This window comes from Montipora capricornis, unplaced genomic scaffold (assembly GCF_036669925.1).
Source record: "Montipora capricornis isolate CH-2021 unplaced genomic scaffold, ASM3666992v2 scaffold_437, whole genome shotgun sequence".
In the NCBI taxonomy this organism is placed as follows: domain Eukaryota; kingdom Metazoa; phylum Cnidaria; class Anthozoa; order Scleractinia; family Acroporidae; genus Montipora; species Montipora capricornis.
In genome coordinates, this window is record NW_027180170.1 from 2,663 (window position 1) to 18,787 (window position 16,125).

At 40.9% G+C, this 16,125-nt stretch overlaps 1 pseudogene; it reads right to left on the minus strand.

Moving 5' to 3' along the window:
* Positions 1-1,398: 1,398 nt before the first annotated feature.
* On the minus strand, positions 1,399-2,706 carry LOC138035914 (NLR family CARD domain-containing protein 3 pseudogene; annotated as a pseudogene).
* Between the last annotated feature and the right edge of the window lie 13,419 nt (positions 2,707-16,125).

Genomic DNA, 16,125 nt, shown 5'->3' on the forward strand with positions numbered 1-16,125 from the left:
CTTTATGCACGACTGTTGCGATAAGAAAAAGTTCTGTCTCATGATCTCATCACTGTTATGTATCAATAGTGCATATAACCCAGTGCCCTATACGTCTTCATCTCATCTTTAGAGCGTTCGTACACATCCAGTCATAGGATTCATCGGCCATATTGCACAATATGATCGATGTGACAAGCATCGACAAGCACAAATTTATATTTAAAGGGATGTTTTGTTCACATTGCCGTCATGTTCACTGAATTCGTCACCAATTTCGTAGACCTTATTAAACTTTCCAGAGTCAAGACATGCATGCGAGACTTTCCTGGCTGCTATTATAGCTTTGTCTTGTTTTCTTTGTCCCACAATTCTTAGATGGCACTCCGATAATTTTAACAAAAATGACACTTCATCTGAGATGAAAAATGAAACAACATGATAAAGTCACCTCGTCCGTGTGTTAGAGTGCTGAGAAGTACCGCTCTCGGAGAGCAAAGATTTGATGAACTGGGCGGAAGTAATTTCAAAGTTAAGTGATCAAGTGTGTTGGCGGGTATACGCGTGTGTATGGAAGTCATGACGAGTTTAAAGGGTAAGCAGAGTAAAAGTCATAAGCGATCGTGTGACTCCAAGAAACAACCAAGAAACTAAAAACAAGGAAGCCAAAACTAAATGCAGAGCGGCGGGGCAACAATGGATTAGCACTTTCCTTACATCCAGGGTAGGTTTTCCATTCACTTGAGACTTTCGCTTGAACTTTCTTGAATGCATACAAAACGAAATGTTGCAAATTATACTTCATATAATGGCGCATATTTCATTTTAATTAATGCTATCACTCGCTGTTTGCTGTTCAATTGTTAAAAAGGATCTTCATTGAAAATTCAAACACTTTGAGATTCAAACGTTCAATTCTGTTCCAGTATTTCGATATCTCTTATATGTGAATGCTATATTATAATGCGAATACAGTACAGACAGAACATTAACCCAGCAAGATTTACATTGGGCACAACACTGGGTTAGCTGATTTGGTCTATTATCTCGTTCAAAGGATGCCAGTAATTCTAAAACATTGTGACAATTCTTTCGGGCTCTGACCTTTGGCCCAATGTTTAACTGCAAGGGAGGATTAATTTCGAAATGTTTTGACAATGGCGAATACGATTAGTATGAAACACGTTTAACTAGGCCAAAGGCCCTGTCAGTTCATGGCTTTAGCCAGTGCAGCAGCACCTGAGACACCGATTTATTGTAAGACAAATTCAACGACGTCAGCGTTGAATTGATTTTCACTGCTTTAGCCAGTGCAGCAGCACCCAGTCCCCGATTCCATTGGAATGCAAATCCAATTCTGAGAGCGTTGAATTGATTTCCACTGCTTTAGCCAGTGCAGTAGCACCTAAGTCAACGATTCTATTGCAATAGCAAATCCAACTCTGTCAGCGTTGAATTGATTTCTACTGCTTTAGCCAGTGCAGCAGCACCTGAGACACCGATTTCATTGTAAGACAAATTCAAGGTTGTCAGCGTTGAGTTGATTTCTACTGCTTTAGCCAGTGCAGCAGCACCTGAGACACCGATTTCATTGTAAGACAAATTCAAGGTTGTCAGCGTTGAATTGATTTCCACTGCTTTAGCCAGTGCAGCCGCACCTGAGTCACCAATTCCATTGGAACACAAATCCAACTCCGTCAGCGTTGAATTGATTTCCACTGCTTTAGCCAGTGCAGCAGCACCTGAGACACTGATTTCATTGTAAGACAAATTCAAGGTTGTCAGCGTTGAATTGATTTCCACTGCTTTAGCCAGTGCAGCAGCACCTGAGTAACGGATTCCATTGGAACATAAATCCAATTCTGTCAGACTTGAATTGATTTCCACTGCCTTAGCCAGTGCAGCAGCACCTAAGACACCGATTTCGTTGTAAGACAAATTCAAGGTTGTCAGCGTTGAATTGATTTCCACTGCTTTAGCCAGTGCAGCGGCACCTGAGTCACCGATTCCATTGGAACACAAATCCAACTCTGTCAGTGTTGAATTGATTTCCACTGCCTTAGCCAGTGCTGCAGCACCTGAGACACCGATTTCATTGTAAGACAAATTCAAGGTTGTCAGCCTTGAATTAATTTCCACTGCTTTAGCCAGTGCAGTAGCACCTGAGTCTCCAATTCTATTGGAACGGAAATCCAACTTTGTCAGCGTTGAATTGGTTTCCACTACTTTAGCCAGTGCAGCAGCACCTGAGTCATGGATGGTATTGAATAGCAAATCCAACTCTGTCAGCGTTGAATTGATTTCTACTGCTTTAGCCAGTGCAGCAGCACCTGAGACACCGATTTCATTGTAAGACAAATTCAAGGTTGTCAGCGTTGAATTGATTTCCACTGCTTTAGCCAGTGCAGCAGCACCTGAGTCACCGATTTTAGTGGAAGACAAACACAACTTTGTCAGCATTGAATTGATTTCCACTGCTTTAGCCAGTGCGGCAGCACCTGAGTCACCGATTACATTGTCAGACAAATCCAACGTTGTCAGCGTTGAATTGATTTCCACTGCTTTAGCCAGTGCAGCAGCACCTAAGACACCGATTTTATTGTAAGACAAATTTAACGTCGTCAGCGTTGAATTGATTTCCACTGCTTCAGCCATTGCAGCAGCACCTGAGTCGCCGATTCCATTGTATTTCAAAGTCAACTCTGTCACCGTTGAGTTTGCTGCCATTGCGTGAGCCAGTATAGCAGCGCTACTGTCACCTATCTGCTGCTTACCTGAAATACGCTGAATTTCAAGAAGCGACCAAGAGAATGCGCCATTCTTTTCCAAAGGTACCCTGTTCTTTTTCACTTTCCTTAATACAATTCAATGCAGTCCATAGGTAGTCATCACTTTCCTTCTCATTTGATTGGTTAATTTGACCTGCCATACTTCCATAAGTGCCATGGCTTTTACCTCACAGTGTTGAGCCAAGATACCACAGGTAACATAAGCACCTGTTCAAAGTCCTTAAATATTTGTGTCAGCAACTAAACCATCAGGACTAAGTTCCCCATCGACAAGCTGGAAACTGAGATAAAATGCAGCGAAGAACTCCTGGAAGCTCTTGTGTAGAAACCCATAGCAACGGCTCGGCCTTCGTTTGCTGCGTCCAGGCTGAACCGACAGAAATCCCAATTCAGGTATTAAGTTGCTGGTACGATTTCGGAATGCACTGTCGTCGAAATACATCTCATCCTTGAGCAAGCCATTCAACGCTATACAACCAAGATACTTTAATTCAGCGTGATATAATTGTGTTAGGTGTTTGTCCACTTTTGGTAATTCTTTCTTTCTCCTATACCTTCTCAGCACACACTGCACTATTTCGAAGTAAAGCAGAGTTCTACCATTAGGCAAATCTCCTGGAAGTCTTCGCAAAAAGGCAAAGAAGGGCTGTATTTATGGATTTGCAGTTAGTCCGCTAAGGCTTGCGTCTGTGCCCAACTTGTTCAATAGCTTTGTCGCCAGATGCTCCTCGGTTTTGAAATATCTCGAGATAAAATCATCTGCAGCCTCTTCGGTAAATCCTTCGACCTCTAACAGGTGTCACAGCATTCCCGTACTTTCATCCCAGCTTCGTGGCGAGCTGTAACCAATAAGTACATTTTGGAAGCATTCTCCCTTGAACGATTTTCTTTATAGACGGGTAAATAATCGCTTGGCAAGTCATGCAATCCGTCAAGCACCAGCAAAACCTTTGACTGATGGTCCCGACAAACTTGAAAAACTTCTCCTTTTGTTCCTCCTTCATGTCCTCGCGGTAGAAGCTGGTCTTCGATAGCCTCCCATAAGTCAGAGTTAATGTCCTACCATTTCAACAACAGCAACACTTGGACATCAGGAAACGAATCTTCAGCTTTACAGTTCTTTGCCCAGTCGTAAGCAACCTTGTTACAATAGGTTGTCTTTCCCATGCCTGGCTGTCTTCAATCAAACTCTTTTGGGTTGTGAACATTCCTCATGTGGTTTGAAGATTTCCAACATGCTGACAATGGAATCAGTCTTTACCCCTCGTTCTTTTTTCCTGCTGACCATTTTGAGCCTGGTAAAAAACGTTGTCAAGATGGAATCCAAACTCTTCGCACCACGGGAATGGCGCAAGCCATCCTTCACGGTTTTTGTACAGTTGTCGAATAACGTCGATAAAGTCAGCCGCTGGCCCATAAGCATCTGAAAGAGAGAAAGTCATTACTTGCACATAAAAACCCGTTGTTCTCCCTACGTTGAATATTTGAGATGATACTTACACCTTAGTTGTGTGAAGGTCGACTGCGCTTTTAATTGATAGTGAAATATGTGAGAGTCATATATAATTGAACTTGGGGTTGTGACAACTCTGAGTGCGAATGACCATCGCAATTTATAGAGTAAGTTCGGCAGTTGCAAAGGAGCCTAAAAGAATTCCACCCCTGAACTGGAGTTGATTTCATAATTAAGTATGCGATTGTCCTACCTGCTCTATCATCTGATCTCTCAAGCCATCTGGAAGTGAGTGGGTGCACGTTCATGCTTTAGTCATGTATCTCCGATGGCTGAGATGGAAAGCGTTGCAGTGCAATGGCACATGCACGGTCATAGGCCCGAGTTCCGTTGAGACCCGAATTCTTTTAAGGTCTTCTTTGCTTCTTTGCAAGTCGCCCTAAAATCCAGCGATCATTTTGGCTTTTCAGTCAGTACAAATAATGATGCATTTCAGCATACCACAGAATACTTGGAAGTTAAAAATTATGTCCAAAAATATGCAATTATAACAATTATTCAGACTAGCTGCGAGTTGGTGATGTCATCGTCAATACTTCTCTCATTATAATGCACTACTGTATTGATGACTCAAAAGATGGCAAGTTCCTTTGATTCAGTTTTATCAAGAGCTAAATACCCTCTACCTACAATGAAAGTTGATCTCAGTAAATGCAAAACTGATGACTGTGTACATATTTTAGATACCGTTGTGGGATTTCTAGCAATTTCTGTCAGTCCATCTCATGAATTATGCGATTCTTCAATGTACCTTCAGTCTGTCCAAGTTTGGTATCGATTTGTCTCCCTGCGACTTCAACTGATTCAGCATTTCTTTCAACAGTAAAATAAAAGATGAACTAGTGAGCGTTACTTTTTGTGTATTTTGAAACAAATACAAGTCATTTCGCTAACGCCCAGTTCGCTAACAACGGAAGTCGTTTCGCTAACGTATTTGCTTGTTTGTAAAAGTCGTTTCGTTAACTTATTAGGTCAGTTCGCTAATGACTTGCCATTCGTTTAAATTGACATATAGTGCGTAATGTACCTTTCGCGTGACCATGTGCAATATACATAACAAATAAGCATTCAGACTTTGTTCTGATCTGCACGTTATTTATCGGGTGAAAACCTCCCACTTTACAGTTACGAGAAAGTAGAGACCAATTTGTGCAAATTACCGTAAAGCATATGTGGTATGGAAAAAACCAAGTCGGCATCTTGATTATGAATACTCGAACCCAGTGCCAAAGAGCGGCCAAATCAATCTTTAATTTTTACTAATACTAAAAATTAGCTAGTCCTTAAAGTTACTAAGCATATTTTTCTTAAATAAGTCTAGTTGTAAATCATTACAATAATTATTAATGGCTTTAAAATCTAAATATATTTGCAAATCATTGTGCAAGAACTGGTCCATTTAGAGGAGAACACGACTCACGCAAATAGGCAGCATTTATTTTGCGAATTTTGTATTTCTCCCCTGAAACCCAAAAACTTTTTCTAAACATTTCTATAGCATTTGCGCTGTATCCTAGAGAGTTTTTCATTTGAAACTAGCCTTGTGGTGATGCTTGTCAGTCGGGCCTCCCTTCCAACAGTTCAATGAGTAAAGATGACAAATCAGTATGTTCACCAGCGCGTCAATTCAGTGCATTATGCCACCCTCTATATATGTCATTATTTATGCATATGGGCTGTTTATAACACGCCAATCCTTGGGCGGGAACACTGTACTCTTGATCCATTGCCGTTTCACGTTATCAGCCAGTTCTCGGAGGGTTCCGTCTGGGCCAAACGCCAAAGGACAAGGAACATTGGTTTTTCCTGGCCATCCTTTGCCTTCACTTAACTGACAACTTTTGCGGTTTATTCCAACCTCAGCGGGGTGATTGTGAGAGTTCTTCCCTGGCTGAAAACTGCCATCTCGTTCAGCAACAGAAGCTCTGCATGGATTTTCTTTGGGATGAACTGTACACTGCCAATACGTCGCATAGGATCTCCTAGATTGCAGGTTGAATGTAAATCCACGCTATCTACGAGTCTAGCCTTGCCCCGCTTTGTCCCCTGCTCCACCAACTGGTATGTTACTGAAGAGGCCTCTGATCTTGGCGATAGCACCATGGTTGGCCACTGGTTCCACAACTGGAATGTTCTCGTAGTAGGGATAGTTCTTCAGGTGGTCTGGCATATCACTTGTTTCTGAAAACATGGTGACTTCCCCGCCGGTCCAGAATCCTGCTTATCAATGTCTCACAACGTCGGTGTTGCCACCTGTCGCAGCCGTCACATAAAAGCGCCTCTTGCCGTGAGGTACCTTCTTCGGCGCAAAAGATGCAATAAAAGCTTTCCATGATTAGATTATTTCCAAAGAGTTGTCGTGAGGTAAGTGGAATGAAATGGACAAATAGCAGAGCGCTTTTATACTGCAATGCTCTTTTCAACAGGTCGAAATCGCAGCAATATGATCGGTAGTTATTAGAAGTGTTCTCTATTCTTTGTTGAGGATGCATATCATTAAGGTGCTGAAACATTGTCCTATTGAAGTTGAAAATAGTCTCACCTCCTTTACTGAGAGCTGCGCGAGCGCATTTTATTGTTTCAATGAAAATAATTTCAATGTGAATAAAGGGACGCGTTGGTTTCAAGTGATTTAGGTGCCCACGTAATGCTGTAATGCTCATTTTCGACGACCGAGACTGGTAAGAATTGCAAGTGTTCTCTGTCATTTGTAACGGCAACAGAGGCACAGAAGAGAGACCTTTGGAACGCGGTGTGCTATTTGTTTGATGCTAAAAAGTCACCCGAGCGACGCGAGCTGATTAATGAATGCAATCGATTTGATATAACAGACTTAAATCGTGCCCTTATGTCAGCCATCTCAATCAAATATTTCGTAATCCCAGATAAGACTAAAGCAGCCAATAGACCTAGAGCAACCAAACACGTTAGCGAGTCGACTTCGGTTGTTAGCGAACTGGACATTAGTAAAACAATCAAACGTGTTAGCGAATCGACTTCGTTTGTTAGTGAACTGGACGTTAGCGAAACGACTCGTTCCGCCGAATTACCTTTACCCATCAAAACTTTGTCAGAATAAATGGCTTTCAGGTGCTCAGCGATTGGACATCGAACTACTATACTGCCTTTGGGCCATTAGGCCATGCTCGTATGCTGGAATTGTTACTCGAGAAGCACAAACGAACGAAGTTTGTTCGCACAAATCGAATTTGTTTCTCTCATATTTTAATCTTTCTTTTTAAAAGAAAGGTACGGAGAAAATCGTAAGTCTACCTTGCTTAGCAGTTAGTAGGTTGACTGCTAATAGCTTTGACGAGCTATTTCATTCTACGTAATGAAAAATGCACAAGCAGTCTTGCAAAAAAGAGCAGTAAGTGTCAAAAACCCCAGTTGATCGTTTGGCTCAGTTATTTGTGCACCACACAAAGATACTGTTGTCCTTTTGTTTTTATTCAGGAAGCCCATCGGGTGGCATTAGTTTTTATTGACGTACAGTATGCACGCTTGCGTATGGAGCACATGGAAAAGCTTTTCCTGTTGAATTGTTAATTAGGTTTTCGTTTACGGACTTCGGGAGAATCATAGTTATAGAGGGGAATGATTAAAACCCGACAAATCGTAATTCCATCTTTATTAGTATATTGAATGCTAATGATTCTGACGAGCTACATGTATTTCATGGTACGTAATAAAAAAATGTACAAGCAGTCTTGCAAAAAAAAGAGCAAGAAGTATAAAAAAAAACTCAGTTGATCATTGCCTCTGTTAGTTGTGCATCGGACTTCCGCAAGAAGGTTGTGTGGTCAACTCTAGCTGGACCAACCCTCAGGTCTTTAAACAACTGAGGAATTTCTACCTTAGCAATTGGATAGAAGATATTGACGCATTGTCACGTGTCGCACAAATATACTGTTGTCCTTTTGTTTCTGTTTAGGACACCAACCGGGTGGTATTAGTTTTTTGATTGACGTATGCATGCTTGGGTATGGAACCTGAAAAAAGGTGTTTGTGTTGAATTGTTATTAGTTAGGTTTTCGCTTAGGGAATTCAGGAGAATCTGACGAGTTTGGTCCTTAACTTCGGTTCGATTTTTCAGTTAATTTGCCGATCATCATCATCTAGCGGCCCTAGGGTCGGGACACACGTAACCACTCTCTGCGACATCATGTGAGTGGTTGAGTAAGAATTAATACCTGCAAATGGTCAAACTTTGCTCCGACCATGTATCACGATCATTGTCCAATAAAAACACTCACATTAACCCACAAAATAAGAACCATTTACATATGGACCTACCTTCCATCTCACAGAGCTTGTCCATCATAGTTTTTTTGACATTTCTTTGGGAATAAAAGAAACAGCTATTAAGTGACCCTGGGAAAACTTTTTGCAAGAAAAAAAGAAATGGTTCTTGCTCGACCCCCTCAGTTAAGCTCAGTTAACTCAATAAGTCAATAAAATGCATGAACTCACCATGTGTCTCTTTTAGTGTGTCGTTGTTGCTGCCTTCATCTGTTTGAGACCTCATCATGATGTCTTACAAAATAAAGCAACCATTGATTATTACCAATCAATAAAAATAAAAAGAAAAATGCTACTAAAGTACACTAATAATACAAATAGGGGTAAAAGGCAAAGTATATACATACTTTTAATGATACTAAGAACAAAAAGCAAAGAAAGATGAATGAAGGGGACTTGACATGAAACATGCTTATAAAAACAGAGATGGAGACTGCTTCGTCAATAACATGTTAATACTGAAGCATTTGCAAGATTACCCCACGGGCTCTCTTCTTCAACACGCTTGTGCCCTTTGTTTCAAGATGAACAATAGCAGTTGCACTTTTTTGCTTGAAAAAATCAAGCCCTGAGCTTTGAGCATTACGATCAGTCAAAATTATAAGCGTTTGTATGGGAATTTGCAAACGTGGTTAGGAGTCGAAATAAAGAACATGAATCGAACAAAAATACCTTGCCTTGTTTTCGATACCTTAGCAATGTTTTTGTGGCATACTTTGGCCATTTCAGCGCTACTCCAGCTTGTAGGTTCGTTGTTTTCTCTCTATATATTTATGTTCAAGGTGCTGGAAACTCCGATGAAGTAGTCGGAAACACAAGCTGCTGTAAATTCTTCCAAAAAGCTCAAATCGATCCAAAATTCCACTGAGACCAAGGATGATAGTGCTGCTACATATTTCAATCTTTATATCAGACGAACGTTTACGGAAAGGAATTGAAAATCGCCGAAGTGGCTGACTTTGCTCTTAGTGGGAACATGCGCCCGAAACCGGAAATTCCGCGCCCGAACCGTTGAAAAACACCTTATCGACCGGCCCAAGGTTCAATTTTGATACACACACGGTGGGCGACGAGGCTTTAGTCCCAGTGACGGACAAGAACAGCGTGAGGCCCTTCTCAGGAAGGTACTGAGCTGTCACGCAGATACGGACGAAGCTCAGGGAAATGTTGATGGATTATACAGATGTTTCGGAAACAAAACATAAACATTCAGTTTGTTTTACAGTGTGCCTGTCACTGACATCGTTGCCAACCCGTGAGTAACAAATTTGAACTTGGGCCCGGTCGGTAAGGTGTTTTCCAACGGCCGTGCACGGGACTCCGTGGCAAAGCACCGCAGGCAGTCCTCGCTGGAAAGGGCCAGTTAGATTAGCGAGCCGAAATTCCGCACCGCGGCTGCTTTTCTCCGATAGAGAAAGGCACTAGTTAGAGGAGGATTTTAACGTGCACTGGGCTAAATCTGGAGGCGACCTGAGCGTTCGGTGTCAATTTACGGCTGATTTCCTTCGATGGATTTGCGAGACCGCCGCCAGCAAAGTAACCATGAGAGAAAACGGTAGAATTAAAACTCCCTGGAATCGCGCTGAACGTCCAGAAAATGCTAAGAACATACCATAAATAAGACAAGGAGGCAAGGCGAGAAATTCTGGTGTTCTCTTTATTTCTATTTTAATGCCCTAAATAACGATCGCTAAACAAACCCTTATAAAATTTATGTAACGCAACAACGATACTCCGTGAGCTTGGGGTACCTATGGTCCCAATAACTCTACCGCGGACCAGTTACAGTTGTCGGATATCAGAAACATGTTACAAAACATTCCCTTAACGGTTTCCAAACGAAATGAAAAACACTGCTAGTATAACGCTTCGAATAACACACAAATGGTTCCGTGAAAACTGCATGACTTACGGAATACGATCGAACCTCTTCAGATTACAGGTAAAACTGTAAAGTCCGCCAAATAACAAACAACATGGCGGGCAAACTCATCACATGGTCCCCGACAGCGCAAAACTGGTACTAAAGACACAAGCTAAACCGCCGATCAAACTCGAACTTACATTATTATATCCATTATTTTTATATATGTATGTTGTTCTCTAATAAAATACTCACATTATAATCAACTCATAAATAAGAGCCATTTACATGTATAACCTACCTTCAAAGTCACTGAACTTGTCCCTCAAATGTTTTGAAATTTCTTTTGGAGCAAAAGAGCAATCATTAAGCGAACCTTCAATTACTTTAGGCCGACAAAAATTAAGTAATGGTCCGGCTAAAAAGCAGGCAGAAAAACAATAGCCCGCGGCAATAGCGTCGGTTAGTTAAAATGTGCCAACATTTTAATCAAATTAAGTTCGCTGTTCCCATTGGTGTAAGCAGCTAAAAGCGCGAAATTTGAATTTCAATGAAAAATGTAATCGACTTGCCGTCTAAAAAATTAGATTCTTTTCGTAGAACAAATCATTATCGTCAAGATTCTATGCGCCATTTGATTGGCGCATAGAACAATGCCCAAATTTGCCGAGAGACAGAGATCAAGGGCATGGGGAAGAAGAAATCCAAAAAGCTTTTTTTTCATTTTTTTTCTCATCTTTTTTCGACATTTTCCGATATTAGCCAATCAGATGCCTCGATTGGAGTGAAATTAAAAATTAATATTTCGCCGCTTCTAAGTCCCTTTGCCGCTGGGCTGCCTGCTTCTTCGCCGGACCATTACTTAATTCAATAAAATGTATCAACTCTTTTAGGGTGTCTTTGCTGCTGCCTTCATCAGTTTCAAGCCTCTTCAGATGTCTTATCAAAGCGAAGCAATGGTTGTATTATTTATGACATCAATTCATAAAAAGCAATTCTAATAAGGGTATAATTTTCTCTGAGGATTAATTAATGCGAACATTCTCTCCGGTGTTAAGAATCGTCTGAGACTCGTTCATCGCAGACAGCTTGCGATCATGCAATATTGTCAATCGCCGCGCGAAACTAATTGATTACGCGTGGAGGGTCGTCCTAAATTTATGCCAAAATTTCAGTGACTCTCGCACTACATGTAGTGTGTTTTTAAGATGTAAATTGTGATGAAAATACACTTTCATCACTGTTTCCAATTTTACAGTTTTTTCTTGAAATTTCAAGTTCTTTTTGAGTCAATGGACATAACGACGGAGGTTTTAGGGCATAATACCTCCTGCGGACCATACATGTAGATGCAAGTATTATCAACTAGACCAAAGGATCTCAGGACACAGGATAGAAAACAAGAAAGCTGTTAACTATTACCGATCATATCATATGCTGGACAGGTTTATATTAATTTTCAAAAGACCAGTTAGTGGGAGAGGCTTGTCAACTTTTGAGGACTGTGTTAGCATCGAACTGGAGGCTTATTTGAGTGTGTGTTTGCTAGCAGTGAGATGAAAGAATACTGAATCAAGTCCAGACAAAGCAAAAAGGTACTGTAAGAATGGAAAGGCAGCTAACCCGGTGGAGGAATAGTGCATTGCACAGACAGTTTATCAAGATGATGCAAAAAAGTGAAAGTTTCCAAGAGTCATAGGATTGACTAAGGAGAGGTACCCTCAAGAAAGAAAGTGAAGGACTCCTTACTGAAGAATAAGATAAGGTGTTTACAACAACCAGGTCAAGAATAGGAGTGACAATGACGATGTGAAACAAGCACAAAAGGAGTGACAAAGCCACTTACTGGAAACCTTGCCAGAAGTTCAAAAGTTACAAACGCTTAAATTAACTCATGAAATACGAGTCATTTGCAACATGTATCCCACCTACCTTCCATCTCACTGATTTTGTCCTTCAAATCTTTTGACAATTCTTTAGGAATAAGAAAGACAGTGATTAATTTTTAAGCGAACTTTGAAAGTACAATGTACATGTACATGTACATGTCCTTTGCAGGAAAAAAAAGAAAAAGGTTTTGCTACATCCCTTATGAGTCAAAAGTCAATAAAATGTATCAACTCATTATGTGTCTCTTATGTGTGTGTCTTTGCAGCTCCCTTCATCTGTTTCAAGCCTCATCCGGATGTCTTCATCAAATCAAATCAGTGGATCGATTAATCAACCAATTGAATAAAACAGCAATTTTAATAATGGGTAAAATAATATTACGTACACTGAAAAAGGCTGGAAGGAAAGGTACGTACAGTAACGATGTAATCTCTCCCCGAGAACTCAAATGTCTCTTAACGATTAGATATGAACTGGACTAGAGATGAGAAAGTTCACGGAAAGAGACTTGACATAGCTTCAATACATGAATTTTGGCAAGACTCTACTTCATTATTTACACGCTCATATGGTTAAGATAAGATTATAGCGGTGATAGGAATAGACTGTCTTTAAAGTGTTCCTGAGTTCAACGTTTTTCTTTGAAATTTTGTGTTCTTTTTGTGTCAATGGACTAAATTATTAAATTTGGTTTTATCAACGGTGCGTGATAATGTAAATTGGCCACCGTACAGAGATTCTAAAAGCTGACGTTTCGAGCGTTAGCCCTTCGTCAGAGCGAATCGAGGGAGGGATTGGTTACGTGTAGTTTTTATAGTAGAGTAGGAGCTACGCTATTGGTGGTAACATGGCAACGTGAAAAATAGGAATATATTAGTTAAATGAAAAGCGTTCGTTAATACCGTGAGGATTAAGGGTGCCGATTTGAAAGATGAATTTTTGTTCCAGATTCTTGCGGCTTTCCGTCGTACCTAGATTTAGGGAAAGGCCGCAGATAGCCATGTGTTTTTGGAGTGGTTAGGCAGATTAACATGGCGAGCGACTGTCTTGGATGCATCCTTGTCATTCTTCTCAACATCGCGAATGTGATCGCGGAATCGGTCACCTAGTCGTCTACCTGTCTCACCAATGTATAATTTATTGCATAACGTGCAGGTTATGCAATAAATGACATTTGTGGTACATGTGAAACGATCGGTGATCTTAACAGATCGCTTAGGTCCCGAGATCTTGCTAGTGTTAACAATGAAAATACAAGTTTTGCATCGTGAGCGCGCGCATTTGAAAGTGCCGGGTTGCTCGTAAGTTTTGAGCGCGCTTCTAACTAAAAAGTTGCCTACGAATTTGTCGCGTTTGAATGAAATAAGACGAGGATGCGAAAAGATACTACAGTCTCGGGATCATTTTGGAGTAATTTAAAATTACTAAGAATGATGCTTTTGACTGAGTGATTATGAGGAATGAAAGTGAGGGTGAATGGAATTCTGTCAAGCTTATGGTTTTGTGTCGTTTGTAGGGATGACTGTCGATCAAAATTGTTGGGCGCGATGATGGCCCCGCTTTGACCACAGAGACAGGATAGCCACGTTTTTTCGAAGAACTGGCACATCTCCTCTGATTTGCTGGAAAAATCGGAGTCATCACTACATAGACGTCGAAGTCTAAGAAATTGAGAATAAGGGATGGAGTTCTTGACATGTGATGGATGTGACGATGAATACAACAAATAACTGTGTGAATCAGTAGGTTTGTAGTGCACACTAGTACATAGCACGTTGCCTCTAATAGAAACTTTGATATCTAGAAAAGCCAATGAAGTTTTCGAAATTTCCCAGGTATATTTAAGAGCCGGATGAAAAGAGTTGACGGAGGTGATAAATTGATCGAGTTCTTCTCTGCTGGATGAAATAGCACCGATGCAGTCGTCGATGTAACGGCCGTAGAGTTCAGGTTTGGGGCCGTTTGTACTGACTAAAAAATTGGTGTTCAACATATCCTACAAAAAGATTGGCATAGCTAGGTCCCATTCTTGTGCCCATCGCTACACCATTAATTTGTTTGTAATAGTTGCCGGCGAATGAAAAACAATTAAGCGTTAAAACTAGTTCGGCAAGGCGGAGGAGCGTTTCCGAGCTAGGTTCTTTGACAGTGCGTTGAATCGACCCAACAACCCAGGTCGCCCTATCGTTTATGCCTGTAGTTGCCCCACCGAACTCATTTCTAGCTACTTAGGACAGGATTATGACGCCTATCGTCAAATCTTTGCCTCATACATTAAAGACAGTACACACGCACTACAATTTTCCGCGATTTCAATTTCTCCGGCCAAGACAAACTTATTTTCACCATGGACATTACATCTCTATACACAGTCATTCCTAATAGCGAAGGTCTTCAAGCACTTAAAACACTTTTTCGATCAACGCACTGTCAAAGAACCTAGCTCGGAAACGCTCCTCCGCCTTGCCGAACTAGTTTTAACGATTAATTGTTTTTCATTCTCCGGCAACTATTACAAAACAAATTAATGGTGTAGCGATGGGCACAAGAATGGGACCTAGCTATGCCAATCTTTTTGTAGGATATGTTGAACACCAATTTTTTAGTCAGTACAACGGCCCCAAACCTGAACTCTACGGCCGTTACATCGACGACTGCATCGGCGCTATTTCATCCAGCAGAGAAGAACTCGATCAATTTATAACCTCCGTCAACTCTTTTCATCCGGCTCTTAAATATACCTGGGAAATTTCGGAAACTTCATTGGCTTTTCTAGATATCAAAGTTTCTATTAGAGGCAACTTGCTATTGACTAGTGTGCACTACAAACCTACAGATTCACACAGTTATTTGTTGTATTTATCGTCACATCCATCACATGTCAAGAACTCCATTCCTTATTCTCAATTTCTTAGACTTCGACGTCTATGTAGTGATGACTCCGATTTTCCAGCAAATCAGAGGAGATGTGCCAGTTCTTCGAAAAACGTGGCTATCCTGTCTCTGTGGTCAAAGCGGGCCATCATCGCGCCCAACAATTTGATCGACAGTCATCACTACAAACGTCACAAAAAGATAAGATTGACAGAATTCCATTCACCCTCACTTTCCATCCTCATAATCACGCAGTCAAAAGCATCATTCTTAGTAATTTTAAATTACTCCAAAATGATCCCGAGACTGGTAGAATCTTTTCGCAACCTCCACTTGTTTCATTCAAACGCGACAAAAACGTAGGCAACTTTTTAGTTAGAAGCGCGATCAAAAATTAAGAGCAACCCGTGTCTTTCAAATGAGCGCGCTCACGATGCATAAATTGTATTTTCATTGTTAACACTAGCAAGATATCGGGACCTAAGCGATCTGTTAAGATCACCGATCGTTTCACATGTACCTCCTCAGATGTAATTTATTGCTTAATCTGTACGTTTTGCAATAAATTATAAATTGGTTAGACAGGTAGACGCCTAGGTGACCGATTCCGCGAACACATTCGCGCTGTTAAGCAGAAAGACAAGGCTGAAACCAAGCAAGTAGCTCGCCATTTTAATATGCCTCACCACTCCAAAAACACATGGCTATCTGCGGCCTTTCCCTAAATCTAGGTACGACGGAAAGCCGCAAGAATCTGGAACAAAAATTCATCTTTCAAATCGGCACCCTTAATCTTCACGGTATTAACGAACGCTTTTCATTTAACTAATATATTCCTATTTTTCACGTTGCCATGTTACCACCAATAGCGTAGCTCCTACTCTACTATAAAAACTACACGTAACCCATAATCC